General features: G+C 39.2%; 1 protein-coding gene across 1 annotated transcript in view; it reads right to left on the bottom strand.

The window, feature by feature from the left end:
* CEP128 (centrosomal protein 128) overlaps positions 1-14,236 on the bottom strand; it is a 394,017-nt gene extending 379,781 nt beyond the window's left edge. Inside the window, exons 1-4 of the mRNA XM_034993083.1 lie at positions 14,091-14,236; positions 13,574-13,584; positions 12,371-12,432; positions 8,981-9,141 (exon numbers count right to left, since the gene is read on the bottom strand). The gene's annotated coding sequence lies outside the window, so the exon portion shown is untranslated. The remainder of the gene's footprint in view (positions 1-8,980; positions 9,142-12,370; positions 12,433-13,573; positions 13,585-14,090) is intronic.
* Between the last annotated feature and the right edge of the window lie 1,354 nt (positions 14,237-15,590).

Genomic DNA, 15,590 nt, shown 5'->3' with positions numbered 1-15,590 from the left:
CAAACTCTCGAAAGCTTTTGGTAAGTTAATATAAGATCAAAATTAACAGTATAGTCCATCAGCCAGTTCTCTATTAAGTCAATAGATAATGTAAGACATAGGAAACAGAATCAAAGAGATGCAATAGATTCATGCATTCATCATTTACTGAACTGCCACCACATTAGAAACGGATGAAAGTAAATTAAAAAAAAAATCACAGTCCTTGATGGGAGAGAAAAAGGCTTATGAAAGTACTATACATGGTGAGCTAAGTAATATAACAAAATGCCAGGGGAGTTGGGTCAGGATCCTTTCACTCATCTGGAAGATGAATAAACGTTTGACAGATGACAAGGAAACGGGATCCAGTTAAAAACCATCTGTCTCAAAGGAACTATGGGGCGCCTGGGTGACTCAGTCGGTTAAGCGTTTGACTTTAGCTCTGGTCATGATCCTGGGGTCCTGGGATCGAGCCCCTCGTTGGGCTCCCTGTTCAGCGAGGAATCTGCTTCTCCCTCTGTCTGCCCCTCCCCTCCATTCGTGCTCTCTCTCACTCGCTCTGCTCTCTGTCAAATAAACAAAAAATATTTTTAAAAAATACTTTTTAAAAAAGTAACTAAAGGTACAAATAAGCAAAGCTCTCACATCCTTTCACCAGGGCGTAAATTTAACTGTCTACAGATATTGGTAAATGTCCCTGGGGCAGGGGCAAGGAAGGGGTGGGTTGGTTAAATCATCCCCTGCTAAGAACTTTTTAGAGAATTAACACTTACTTACACACACACACACAATCTGATTCTTTATTGTATATTCCACTTATTCCTGTTGCTCCCATGCATCTCCTCTCTCCCCCACACACACTCCCACACTCCTCTATTCAATGGGTGAAGCCAGGCAGGCTCAGCCCCTTGGCTGCATTTTGCTCCCTTTACTCCAATACCTCTGAGTTCAAGGACAGAGTCACAGGGACCAGTGCGCAGCCAGCAGGAAGCAGGGGTGTTTCCGGAAAAGGCCATGCAGCATACAAAATGACTGCTTACTCAGACATGGAGAAAAAAAACTAGTAGCTGCTCAGATAATTATATATGTACCAATTGATAAAAATCAGGGCTGTTTTAAAAGAAAATAAAGTTACTTAATAACCCCCTCTCTGTCTCACAATCAGAATGCTATAGATATTTTAGATTTATACACCCACACACTTCTAAAATAAATGAAGTTTACAAAATTAAATAGAAAGTAGAACATGTCAAGACAAATACAACAAATGAACACTCGAGGAAAAAAACAGAAAAAGGATGCTAAAAAACCCAAGATGGATTTGTTATTTGTAATTAAACCCTAGATTTGCACTCTTGCATTTATTTGCCAACCAAAAAAACCACATATTACAATATTCCCAAAATAGCTGATAAGAATGAAGTACTCTTGGGGTACAGATGACCTCTACTAACTGTCCAAACTGCTTCAGACTGGGCAAGATATCAGCATGGACAAAGATGGTGCTAGCATCCAAGTTTCTGACACCATTTTGTTTAAACTGGAGGATGAAAACTGGAAGACTACATACCAAATCCAGGCAACCAACATGTACTTAAAAATAACACTCACTGTGTTACTTTAAAGCTTTAATTTGAAAACAAAGATTTCACATAAAAATTTCAATTTCAGGGGCGCCTGGGTGGCTCAGATGGTTAAGCGTCTGCCTTCGGCTCAGGTCATGATCCCAGGGTCCTGGGATCGAGTTCCACATCCCTAGCAGGGAGCCTGCTTCTTCCTCTGCCTCTCTCTCTTTCATGAATAAATAAATAAAAAAAAATTTAAAAAAAAAAAATTCAATTTCCAACTTCTCTTTAAAAAATCCAGAGAGCTGGCAATACTGGGGGTGAATTTTTCCATGGCAACATGGACATAATACCTATAGTACCTGCCCTAGAGTCAGGCACATACCTTCTTGTTTTCCCCAGTCCCCACTGGACCTGCTTCACACGGTGAATTGCCTGACTGGCCCCACTTACCAGTTGAGCCTGCAACTTTATTTTAGATAAAGAACCAAGACAACGGAAGTTTACCAGTCTCCTTCCCCAGTTAAAAATGAGCAAGTCAATCATGAAGACTGAATCAAGGTTAAATGCTCAAAAAACAATGCTTTCCTCTATAGACAAGAAGGAAAAATGGATAATACAACTCTGATATTAGCCATCCCTATAGACTATAAAACCAGAAAGATATACTACTACTGAGCAGAAGAACTAAAACTACTTAGAATGTTTTCCCACTTAGAATGCTTCCCTATTGTATAGATCAGAAAGTACTTTCAGAACGAAAGTGTACTACAATGCATAATCCAGCTCTCATTCTTCACCCCTCCCTACATACACTGCCTTCCTACCATAGATGGAGTTACCTGCCCATGGAGTTACCAGCCCAGGTCCAAGCAAGGGTTTGAAATGAGATTATGCACTGGAACTTGCTCTCCTGCAACTCTCCCATCACCATGAGGATGTGCCCAGGCTATGCTGTTGGATGGCATGGATCCATGGTTGCCCAGTGGCTTCCAGCTTAGATCAGTAGATCAGCCAGCTGAACACAGACAAATCAGTCTAGGAATGATAAGCAGACAGCTTAGCTAACCCATCACACAAGCAATAACCATGTATTGTTTTATGCCTCCAAGGTTTGATTTGTTATGCAGCAAAAGCTAACTGAAAAAATATAGTTTATTAATAAATCATTTGATTTGATTCAGAAGATGGTTAATTTCCTGAAGTTTGCTCTCAAGCCTACACTCCCTGAGAAAACAGGTTGGTTTCAGGCTGGTGGAAGAAAGAAAGAATAGATTCAAATTCAAAATAAGCATAAGCAGTCGATAAAACAAGTGAAAGTCTAGCAGTTTTTGAGAAAAAAAAAATCTAAACAATCATAAATAGGCAGTTGGGGATATCTGTTCTCTGTATAACATTAAGTTTTTTTAAAGAAATAAGCAATTTCTTAAGTATATTATGAAATACACTTGTTCTCTTCCTCCTTGTTTTTAAAGTATAAAAAGAGGGACACCTGGGTGGCTCAGTCGGTTAAGCGACTGCCTTCGGCTCAGGTCATGCATGATCCCAGGGTCCTGGGATTGAGTCCTGCATCGGGCTCCCTGCTCAGCAGGAGCCTGCTTCTCTCTCTGCCTGTTTCTGCCTGCCGCTCCCCCTGCTTGTGCTCTCTGACAAATAAATAAAATCTCTAAAAAATAATAAAATAAAAAATAAAGTATAAAAAGAAATTCCTCTTGACTTTCCTAGTGAACAAAACACTAAGAATTTTAAGAAAACAGTTACATACGTAACTAATGAATCACTGAACACTACATCAAAAACTAATGATGTACTATACAGTGGCTAACTGAACATAATAAAAAAATAAGAAAATATTTTATTGCTATTTATACCTTAAATCTGCATATTGCTTTATGGATTACAAAGCATTTTCCCTAGCCTTCTCTCTTTTGATCCAGTAAAGTTGGTACAATTACAACCCTTTACTTTTGCTGAAGAAAAACAAAGCTTTGAGTAAAATACTTGTCTGTGATGACTCTGCTAAAAAGATGCAATAACAGAGGTGTAACCCACATCTTCTGCCTCTAAGCTAGTGCTTTTTCCACTTCATTCTATACATAAAAGAATTATGTAAATTCCAAATACACTGCCCAATCACTGAAATGTTTTCTTTGTCCTCCCCTACTATATTTCTTATGATCCATCCTCCCCCTCCAAGAAATGGATTTAGGGCCAGAATATTCCATATGCACTTGTTTAAAGGTTTATATGATGAATATAAGATAATAAAGTATTAAAAACTTAAATGTGCTATAAATCCAACTTACTACAGCTATTTTAAGACATCTCTTAAATAATCCTTTCTCTTGTTAAGAATATTTACAACCCAAAAAAAAAAAAAAAAAAAAGTAAGAATATTTACAACCCATTTCAGGCCGAAAAGTGTCCCTATTTTTCAGAAACCATATCCTAAAACCTTAAACTTTAAAAAAAGGTATTCTCCTCATGATGTATACATATTTTCTATTTCTCTTTTCCACCACTCTCAATACCCATATTTCTTTCTTGCCCCATTCTTCTTTTACTTTATATCTTTAGATCTTTCCTTTAACTCTTTTATAATAAAAAACTGGAATATATTTTTATTGTACTTATGGATATGTTTATTCAAGAGTTTGGCATTTATTCTTATTTTTAGAAGTGGATAAACAGAATGATTTGTATATTCTTTCCAAAATATAAAAAAGAAAACCACTTATAAAATGTATTTTAAAAAGGTCATTGGAGTTCTTAAGTTTGACTTGTACCATGAGCTGTTTCTGGGAATGTTTTTAAATGTTTGAATAAAAATTTTAAAACCTATAGGGTTAGAAAGGAATCCAATTATAATGAAATGCACTACAATATCATTTGAAACCAATTACATTTAAAAATTAAATTACTGGGAGTATATGTAAGTAGACCCTGGTTAAAAACCTCAATTTCAAAAACCTTCAAAAAACAAAAGTTGAAATAATATTAATGCCGAATAACTAAGACTTCCACATAACAGATTATCGTACAACAATAACCCTACAAAGTAAGTACTATTGTCATCCCAACATATACATAAAGGGCTTAAAGAAGCTAAATATAAGTGTCCAAGGTTATACAGCTCCCAAGTGGCACAGCCGAGTCTTGAACCTTTCTCCCACCTTCCTATTTACCCCTTCTCATCGCCACTGGCACCACTCATCATTCAGGACCTTTCTCAACTCAGTCCTAGCCACCAACATGGTTTCTCTGTGAGTCTTTTCCTAGCCATTCCAACTTTCACGGACACTCCACTGCCCATGTAAGATTGAGTCTAAGTTCCTGAATCAGGAATTCAAGACCCTCAGCTAGCCGCCCTCCTCTCCAGCAAAAGAACCACAGAAAACCTAAGGCCTGCATTCAGCTGTTATGATCCCGGCTATTCTCCCATCACTTCACTCCCTCCCTAATATCATTAGTTCTGTCTAGAACATCTTCTGCTGTGTACCACTGCCACTTATTGAAATTCCACTCATCGTTCCAGGCATAGCACAAATAATACAATCTCTGTGAAGCCATCTCCAGCCAGAAGTGATCTTGCCTCCCTCTGCATTTTTTTATCTCTACAATCATAGCAAGACATTTATTAAACATGTCCTTAAAATGTAATTATTTGTGCCATGGAATTTTTTTTTTTTTCTCAATTCCTCAAACATGGCATACTCATTTCACTGCAGGATTCATAGCCTAGAACTTTCCTTTCTCTCCTTTTCCCTTAGCTAACTCTTACTTTTTCCTTCAAATCTCAATTTACAGGAAACTTCCCTTAAAAAGCTTTCCTTCACTGCCCTCACCCAACTCTGGGTCAAGTGCCCATAGTGGATACTACCTCATCACAGCCGAGAGATTGCTAACTGGCTGTTTACTTGTCTGTTTCCTCAGTAGACTCTAAATTTCATCAGAGACTCCATTTATTTTGTTCATGGCTGTGTTCCAATACCTTGCATAGTGCTGGGCATGTAGTTGGAACATTTTTAAATGAATTTACGATTAAATTTTATTATCCTGTCTGATTAACCCAGAGACAAATTTCAAAGAACAGGACTTTGCAAATAGCATGTACTAATTAAATAACTGCTGCATGAAATAATTCTAGTGGTAAATGGCCTAGATTAATTATCTTAAGCCTTCAAACAATATGGATTGAACTGAAAAACAGTGTAAATATGAATATTTGATAATATGTCTATTTAGAGTAAACAAGGATAAACATTTCAAATTGGCTTGAACACATGTGTTAAAACTTATAACTGAATCAAACCTAGAGGATTTCCTTGACTTGCTACAAATCACTTTATCATTGTCATTTGCAGCTACCTGCATTCCTCAATTATTATTTATCTGCACTATGGAGCTCTAAACTCCCAATTACTTGGGCTCTTTATCATCTGGGTCCATTCTCAGTACTGCTTCGATGTACCAATTGCTGCTCACAGGAAAACCCATTTTGCCATTTTAAAGCCTTCACTCTCCCACCACCAAGCATTTTTTTTTTCTTTCTATGATCTATAAAATTTGCCTATCTCTTCTTCCTTTAAGGAAGCTTTTGGTGTTTGGCTCAGAGAAGGCCAAGGTGCAACTGCCTTCATTCATCCCAAATCCGAGTTCATCCAACACCAGCCATTTCCACTATGCCACCTAAGTTCGACCCAAACAAGATCAAAGTCGTATACCTGATGTGCACTGGTGGGGAAGTCGATGCCATGTCTGCCCTGGCCCTGAAGATCAGCCCCCTGGGTCTGACTGAAGTAGTACCTTCTGCCTCTGCCCTGATTATCAGAACCCTCAAGGAATCACCAAGGGACAGAAAGAAGCAGAAAAACATTAAGCACAGTGGAAATATCACTTTTGATGAGACTGTCAACATTGCCCAACAGATGTGTCATGGATCTTTAGCCAGAGAACTCTCTGGAACCATTAAAGAGATCCTGGGGATTGTCCAATTTATGAGCTGCAATGCTGATGGCTGGCACCCTCATGACATCATAGATGACATCAACAGGCGGTGCAGTGGAATGCCCAGCTAGTTAAGAACTACAAAGGAAAATATTTCAATAATGGATCATTTGACAACCAACCAACCTACCAACCAAATAAATAAATAAATACTAATCATAGGTCACTTCTTCAATGATATCTCTCTTCATTCAGAAAAGCCTAGTTCAGGCTTACTTTAATTCACTCCTCCATTCATCTCTAAGCTCATTCATCCATGAGCACTCATTAATTCATTCATTCATGAGCACTTATATGGCAAATCTGATGCATAGGGTAGACTCTAAATGTTCATCAGCTAGCTGGATTCATGTAACCACGAATACTCCCATCTCCCAAACACTCCAAGCACCAGCATTGTACAGATCTACATGAAGAGTTATAAGAATTTCAGGGAGGTGTACGTATCTGAGAAAGGCCTGATTAGTCTCTTAGGATCATTCGTAACCATTAATAACAAGACACTAGAAACAAGGTTAAAAATCTAAAGGACAGGGGCGCCTGGGTGGCTCAGTTGGTTAAGCGACTGCCTTCGGCTCAGGTCATGATCCTGGAGTCCCGGGATCGAGTCCCGCATCGGGCTCCCTGCTCGGCAGGGAGTCTGCTTCTCCCTCTGACCCTCCTCCCTCTCATGCTCTCTGTCTCTCATTCTCTCTGTCTCAAATAAATAAATAAAATCTTAAAAAAAAAAACCTAAAGGACAAACTCAAATATATTTGCAATATATGAGAATGAAGGGATTAATCATCTCTTTTAAAAATAGAAAAAAAAAAGTGTAGTAAAGGATACAAAAGGATATGTAAACAGGCTATTCACAGAGTGCATACAGCCCTAACATATAACATAGTTTATTTCACTAATAATTGCAAATTAAAATGATAAAATCATATTCTTGTTTCCCTGTTTTGTACAGATGGAAAAAAAGCTTTGGCATGGGTACACCTTGCTATAAGAGTATTAACTAGAATAATTTTTCAGGGTGCCTGAGTGGCTCAGTTGGTTAAGCATCTGCCTTCAGCTTGGGTCATGAGCTTGGTCCTGGAATCCAGCCCTGCATGGGCTCCCCACTCAGCAGGGAGTCTGCTTCTCTCTCTCTCTCTATCTGCCCCTCCCCGCCCCTCGTGTGTGTGTGTGTGTGTGTGTGTGTACATGTAGGTGTGTGTATAATTTCATTGAATTATTAGTAAAAAAAAAAAAAATAAGAAAAAACAAATAGATTAAATGGATCTACTCATTGAGATACTGGTAGCAGTTAAAACAGGCAAGGCAGAAATTCATGTGCTAACATGTAATACATTAACAAGAAAGAAAAACACACTATAGAATAGTATGAACAGACTGAAAACATTTCATAATAGAATCAACCCAGTGACAGTGTTATACGGATAACAATGAGCTCTAGATTATTTTCATATTACTGCCAGATGTATCAAGACTGCAGTTCAGAATTTCTGGGCTAGACTATCCTATCAGGCCCCTCCAGTTCTAAAATTCTTTAATTCTAAGGATTTTGTACAACATAGATCCGTACATGGTGTTATTGCAAGGTCCCAATGCATCTCCCCTCTATGTTGAAGGACCCTTTATCGAAATGCAGCATGAAAATATTGGGGCTCCTGGGTGGCTCAGTCGATTGAGCATCCCACTCTTGGTTTCAGCTCAGGTCATAATCTCGGGGTTGTGGGATTGAGCCCTGCGTCAGGTTCCATGCTTAATAGAGAGTCTGCTTGAGATTCTCTCTGTCCCTCTCCCTCAGCCTTGCCCCCCCAAAACAATAAATCTTTAAAAAAAAAAAAAAAAGGCTAATAAAACCCTTTGAACATATAAAGAGATAAATAACAGTAAACACCGCTTATATGGTATATCTAATCTAAAAATGCTAACTGTAAATCAAATCTGATTAGAGAACTATCATAAACAGCAATGGGGCTTCTTTGCAATGGGCAGGACTGGGATTTGTCAAAAGATCTGGGAACAAAGACCACTGTTTTGGCTCCAGATAGCAAGCAAGTCAAAAAAATCTATCCGAACTTCCACTGCCTCAATTGTAAAATGAAAATAAGAATAAAAGTATTATATAGATAACATGTGAAGAGTGCCTAATACATTGCTTGGGACAAAATAGGTTCTCAAACACTTGTCTAACAAAAACAGTTACAGTATTGTTGCTTTTGTTATCTAGTTTGTTGCCCTGAATTTTTGTAACATCAAATCCGTTTTGTTCATCTGAATTTTTGTAACACCCTTCTCACAGCCATCCTATCTTATCTTTATACTGCATGTTAGAAAGGAGTTTCTTGCCCCCAAAAGTCTATCTGTTGAAATATTCTTACCCGCCATATGTGAAAATCTGTTAACTCAGAAACTTAGGGAGAAAGCATACTTACAAAGCACACCCCCAAAAGTCCGTGTTGTTCTCCTCTGTGTTCTCCTCCGTGCTCTTCTTAGGCACATGTGTTTGCCTCCTATCATTTCTTCATGAGGTTCAGGGCAAAAGGCCTAGTCAAGTAGATGATCTTTGGTCGCCCCTACACTTTCCCCAAACCACCTAGAGATAAACGAAACAAGGGGGTAAAATACAACTACAACCTTAATTTTTTAATATATATAATAAAGGATAAAAATAAGCTCACCTTCACCATGCACAATTTACAGCATAACAGACAACAGAGAAAGTGTTCCTTGGATCATGCAAAAGCCCCAGTGAACTCACAGGATTTCTTCACATCCAAGTACCCAGCCAGCATACCCTTCACTGGTCACTTCCACTCATGCCTGGTTACCCCTTGGGCTGGCTAGTGTGAACTGTAGCCCAAGTCTGGCTAAAAATACTATCCCTGAGCATGTCTATCTGTGGGTAAACTCACTAAGGCAGGTAATGAAGTTGACATGTTACTTCTGAATTTAATGGCCCAATTGTATTTCTAAGCCAGTAATGAACTATCCGCCAGCACTCCTAAAGGAAATATTTTATAAGCTGCCCAACTCTTCCCACATTTAGTACTGCAAATCAGTAAGTAAAAGTAAAAGGTCTCTGGTTGTTAGAGCTATGGACAGAAATATTTTCAATTCTCTGTGACTGCTTTCAAAGCAGTCTGTAAGAATCCACAGAAAGTTCGTCTGGGAACTGGTCACTGTCTACATAAAAAGTAGTTCTGGGAATACATGTATAAACAACTTCAAGAAAAAAAGTACTCTGGAAAAATTAGATCAAAATAAACTGTCCGAGAGTTCAAAGTGACCCATATCACACAGTGACAGAGAGGACACAGGTAACATGCACACACAATTCACTCATCTAACAAAGACGCAAACTTCCCCAGCTGAGTTACACAAACAACCAAATTTTTCCGTACTAATGCGAAATGGTTGAAGTTTTAACCTTCTATCTGTGCTGCCAATACAGTAGTTACTAGCCACATGTGGCTACTGAGCTCTTAAAACCTGGTGGGTTTGAAATGACAAGGGTTGTAGATGTGAAATATAAATAACAGAATGTGAAGATTTAGTGCCATTAAAAAAATTGTTTTAAAAATGTAACATATCTCAAAAAGGTTCATACTGACTACATGTTAAAATGAGAATGTTCTGGATATACTGTGCTAAATTCTTAAAATTAATTTCACCATTTCCTTTCTACTTGTTTAACGTGGGCACTAGAAAATTTAAAACCTGTGTGGCTCATATTATGTTTCTATTACACAGCACGGTCCTGCCGAATTAACAAACAACAAACACTGAGCATTTCCACTGGGTCAGGCCCTGGGCTACATACTCCACACCCTACTTAGAACAAGGCCGCAAAGTGGTTTTACAAGACATCTGCCTAAGTGGCTGAGCTTCATCAAACTAATAAAGGATGCGGCTGGAATTCAAGGTCAGGCGTTCCCACCAAATAACTTAAATAAGGGACTGTTAACAGCCAACGCTGGGGCAACTTCCACGATGGCCTAGGAAAGCCAGGTCACTGATACAGCGTTCCCGAGAGCAGCAAACTCGTAACCAAAGAACAGGTACAAAACGTCAAGTTGTATCTCAGGCAAGTTAACACCAGAATAAGCCCAGTATCCTGGACAGCTCAGGCTTCGCAGCTGCCAGCAGCAACACCAGCTGCTCCCCAAAAAAGGACTACGTAGTTCAAATTCCCTGGATAACTTGACCACGACCCGACCGTGGACACTCATGCTGAGGGAGGGGCGTCGGGATACCAGGCACGCTGTCCACCCCGACCTCGGCACACACCCCACCCATCGCGGCCACACCCCAGACTTCCGCGCAGCTTTGGCGCCCCCGCATCAGGGACTAAGGGAAGTGGGACCTAAAACTTCTAAGATAGGATAGGGAAGTAGTAAAGAAAGGGCGAGGAGGCAGTTGGGGACAGGTACCTGAGACAGAAGAGGACCCCAGGTCCTTAAAGCCGGATCATCGCCGAGGCCCCTCCCGGCTCCCACGGCCGCCAGCGACCCAGAAGGTGCAACTGACCTGACGCTGCGGCGCAACCGCCTGTGCTTTCCCCAGATTCGCAGCTATGGCAACTTGAACTAGCCGCCTAGCCACAGCGAGAGAACAAGACCCCGCTCCTGCCGCTTAGCCCTCTGGGAGTTGTAGTCCATCTTGTCCTCAAAAGTAGGGAGTCGTCAAGAGAGAGGCCCGAAGAGAAACTTCAAATCCCAGGATGCCATATGACGGGCTTTAGGGCGACTTTCCCGGAAGAAGCCGGATTAGCCAGCACCTGAGCGCCTAGGCCGCGCCCTCTTGCCCTGTTCTTTTTTTGTTAAAGGGCCAGTAGCTTAAATAGGAGGGAAACACCTGATGGTGAATTAGCTGCCTTGCCCCCGACTGTAATTTATTCAGAAAAGTCTAAAATATTTACTCTTTTAAAAAATAAGAAAAATTCAAAGTCGTTGCAATAATAACAGACTCCGTTTCTTTTACGACTTTCAAAATAGGGAAGAGTAATTTCCAGAAGTGAAATGTACAAATCCCCTTAATACCAGATCCCAGTGTCTTTTTCCGAAGGCTCACAGATTCTTAGAACTGGAAGGGAACAGAAATTACCTAGTCAAACTCTTTAGGCCTGGAAGGAGTGACTTACCCAAGATCACATACTCATTAACAGCAAACCAAAGTCTGTAAGGCCGTCACTGCATGATTGCTGCTACATGCAGTCTACAGTGTCATCTCCTCAGTCATTTTAGAAGATGAGAGAGACGCATTCCACCGAGAGAAGTTGGTTTCAGTCGAAAAAAGGGGGGGGAGGGGCTATAAAAACCTCAGCAAAGAATTCAGCTTTGGAAAAGCTCAGAAGATGTGAAAATCAGTTAGTCATGTAGAGCCTCATTTCCTCGTGCTCTGCCAAAAAGACCATTGATCCCTTTCTCCTCGAGGCTAAAATCAAAATTTACTTTATCTGTGAAAGCTTTCCTGGCTACCTCAAGAAGAGCTAGATCACATTAAATGCACAGTTTCCCTATTCTAATAATTTTGTGCTGTAATTATCCATTTCCCAGTTGGTCTCTTCCATCAGACTCAGCCCTTCAAAGGCAGGGGCCAAATCTTTTAAAATCAGTATCTCTCTTCTCAGTCTTTCCTCACTTCCCACTCTCCCTTCCCCTCTCTCTCCCCACCCCCCAACCTTCTCATACAGGCACAAAATCATAAATAATTAGCATACAAATTTGATATATTCGAATAATTCAATTATTTTCTCTGGCCAACACTGAAGGGTAAAGTTTATTCCATAACCAGTTTGAACATAAAATAATTCTAAAAATTACCTATGTATTTTCATCTGTCTTCAAGCTGCTTACTCATAGTTGTATTCAAGAATATACTCCACCTGATACAGAGATTAAGATAATTCAGAACAGCCATAGTTTTCCCATATGCATGGAGAAACATAACTCCATTTATCTGTTAACATTTTAATTTTTCAAAACAATTATATTCATTCATTTAATTCAGAAAATGTATGTCATATCTTTCTAGCATCCAGACACTTGTATTAGACACTAAAAATGCAGTAAACATGAAAAGATGAACAAGTTTCTTTGCCTTCATTTTGCTCAGAGTCAAGTGAAAAAACATACTACTAAACAAATTTCTACAAAGTACTGTGTAGGTTTCCATGGAGAGACATGAAAGAGAAACTTTTTGAGGAAGTGATATCTGATCAAATGCAGGATCTAACAAAAAGGCTAATGTCATCTTGGGCTGCATTAATAAAAATTGACTGTCCACAACCTCTCTTCACTAGTCCAACCATATTTAGAGAACAAATTAAATTCTGGAGCCCCCATTTTTAAAGTGATGTTAACAAAATAAAGCAAAATCAGAGGACACAACAGGGACTAATGGGTGGAGAATCAGATTTGAGTTCATTATGACCAAGATATTTTAAAATACACTATTAAATTAAAGCAACTTTTTGTCATATGGTGTGCTCTCCATCCACAGATGTGACATCGGAAAAAATCTAGTTAAGTCAGATCATAGAATCTTTCTCCTCCTTAACAAAATAGACAAAATAAGAAAGCCAACAAAAAATATTTTACATAAAATGTGTCTTATAACTCCTAAAAACATTTATTGCTTTTAATCAGTGTGACAGACCCACATTATCCAACCCCAAAGCTACACTCAAGTTGAATCACCTGATTTTAGAGTCGGAAAAGCCCACAAAGATTACCACCTGCAGAACCCTTCTGTTGCAAACAATGTAAATAGAAACATAGATTACATTGCTAGTAAATAGAAACAGAGAGATTACATTGCTAGTGCTGTTATAATAAAATACCTGATTTTAGAGTTGGAAAAACCCTAAAGATTATCACCTGCAGAACCCTTCTTTTGCAAACAGTGTAAATAGAAACATCGATTACATTGCTAGTAAATAGAAACAGAGAGATTACATTGTTAGTGCTGTTATAATAAAATACCACAGAATGGGTGGCTTAAAAAAACAGAGATTTATTTCTCACAGTTCTGGAAGCTGCAAATCCAAGAGCAAGGTATCAGCAGGTTTAGGTTCTCCTGGGGACTCTTTCCTTGGCTTGCAGATAGTCATTTCCTCTCTTTGTCCTCACATGGCCTTCCCCCACCCCCTGCACAGGCAGGTACTTGATGTCTCTCCTTCTTATGAAGACACCAGTTATTTTGTATTAGGGCCCCTGTCCTTAAAAACCTCATTAAACCTTAATCACCTGCTTAAAGGCACTTTCTTTAAATATGGTAATATTAATGCTTAGGGCTTCAACATATAAGGCTGGGGAGGAAGGCGGACCCGATTCAGCCTGTAACACATGATTTCCTCAAAATTGTACCCATTTACTACTAGTGTCATCAATGATTTTCCCACAACACAATACCTTGATAATGGTAGATGTAGCAGATATTTTTGACACACCTTACCCATATCACCCCTTAACTTGAAATGATTCTACCCACAGTGTTGGGCCCCAAAGTCTTGTTTATGTTATATAAAGCCCCTTCTCTGACCATGGCTGATTGGTAAATGGCTGAAACAATTTGAGCCATTCAGGATCTTTATCCTTTAAGGGTTTAAAATTGGGACTCCAGCATTCAATTGGTTGTCTGAAGAGTCTTGATGTACAGGTACAAGCTGAGGTTGTCACAGTGAGGTGACCATCTTCATCACCCTTCAAGGAGAAATGGAAAAATCTAATCTGCAGAGAAAGAGAGAAATGAGTAAATCAGCAAAAGTAAACTGTGCAGCCCCAGAGGAAATAAGCCTAAGAGGACAGAACTTTGGCTCCTGACAATTTCCAAGTTCCTGGCTTTAATCTCTTGTTATTTCCACTATAGTTCATGTATTTGTGTTCTGGGATACATTAGAAGCAGCCGGAGGTGGTTAAATGCACAGATTCTTGACCCAGACCACTTGGGTTCAAATCTTAGCTGTAATACCTCTCAGCTGTCTCACCTCAAGCAAGTACCTAATCACTCCGTGTCTTCACTTCTTCCCCTGCCAAATGGAGTTGATAAGAATAGTACCTAACATGTAAAGTTGTTTTGAGGATAAAAGAAATGAATGTATATGAAGCATTTCACCCAGTGCCTAGTCCATAGTAAGCCCTCAGTATATGTTGGCTGAATTTGCAATGATGTGGATGGACCTAGAGGGTATTATGTTAAGCAAAATAAGTCAATCAGAGGAAGACAAGTATCATATGATCTCACTGATACGAGGAATTCTTAATCTCAGGAAACAAACTGAGGGTTGCTGGAGTGGTGGGGGTGGGAGGGATGGAGTGGCTGGGTGACAGACACTGGGGAGGGTATGTGCTATGGCGAGCACTGTGAACTGTGTAAGACTGATGAATCATAGACCTGTGCCTCTGAAACAAATAATACATTATATGTTTAAAAAAAAGAATATAGTAGGAAGGGAAAAATGAAGGGGGGGGAATCAGAGGGGGAGATGAACTGTGAGAAACTATGGAGTCTGAGAAACAAACTGAGGGTTCTAGAGAGGAGGGGGGAGGGGGATGGGTTAGCCTGGTGATGGGTATTAAGGAGGGCACATAACAGCCTAATATAAGTATAATATCAGAATCCTCAAAAGACTAGAGAGAGATAAGGGGATAGAAAAAAATAGAAATAATGGCTAAAAAATTTCCAAATCTGATGAAAACCATAAATACACAAATCCAAGGACCTCAAAATACTGCACAAGAAATATGAAGAAAAATACATCAAGGTACATGGTAATCGACCAGTGATAATGAGAGTCTTAAAAGCAGACAGAGGGAGGAAAAAAAAAAAAGTGTGTTACAAAAGAACAAAGAAAATTATGACAGAATATTCATCATTGGAAACAATGCAAGTAACAAAACAATGGAGCAATATTTCTTAAATATTAAAAGAGAAAAATACTGTCAATCTTTAATTCTATGTTTAGCAATGATATACTTTAGAAACGAAGGCAAGATTAATACTTTTTCAGACACACAAAAGCTGAAATCATTCATCACCAGA

Source organism: Mirounga leonina, unplaced genomic scaffold, assembly GCF_011800145.1.
Source record: "Mirounga leonina isolate KUSES-001 unplaced genomic scaffold, KU_Mleo_1.0 Mir_82, whole genome shotgun sequence".
NCBI classification, from domain to species: domain Eukaryota; kingdom Metazoa; phylum Chordata; class Mammalia; order Carnivora; family Phocidae; genus Mirounga; species Mirounga leonina.
This window is presented reverse-complemented; position numbering and strand designations above follow the sequence as displayed.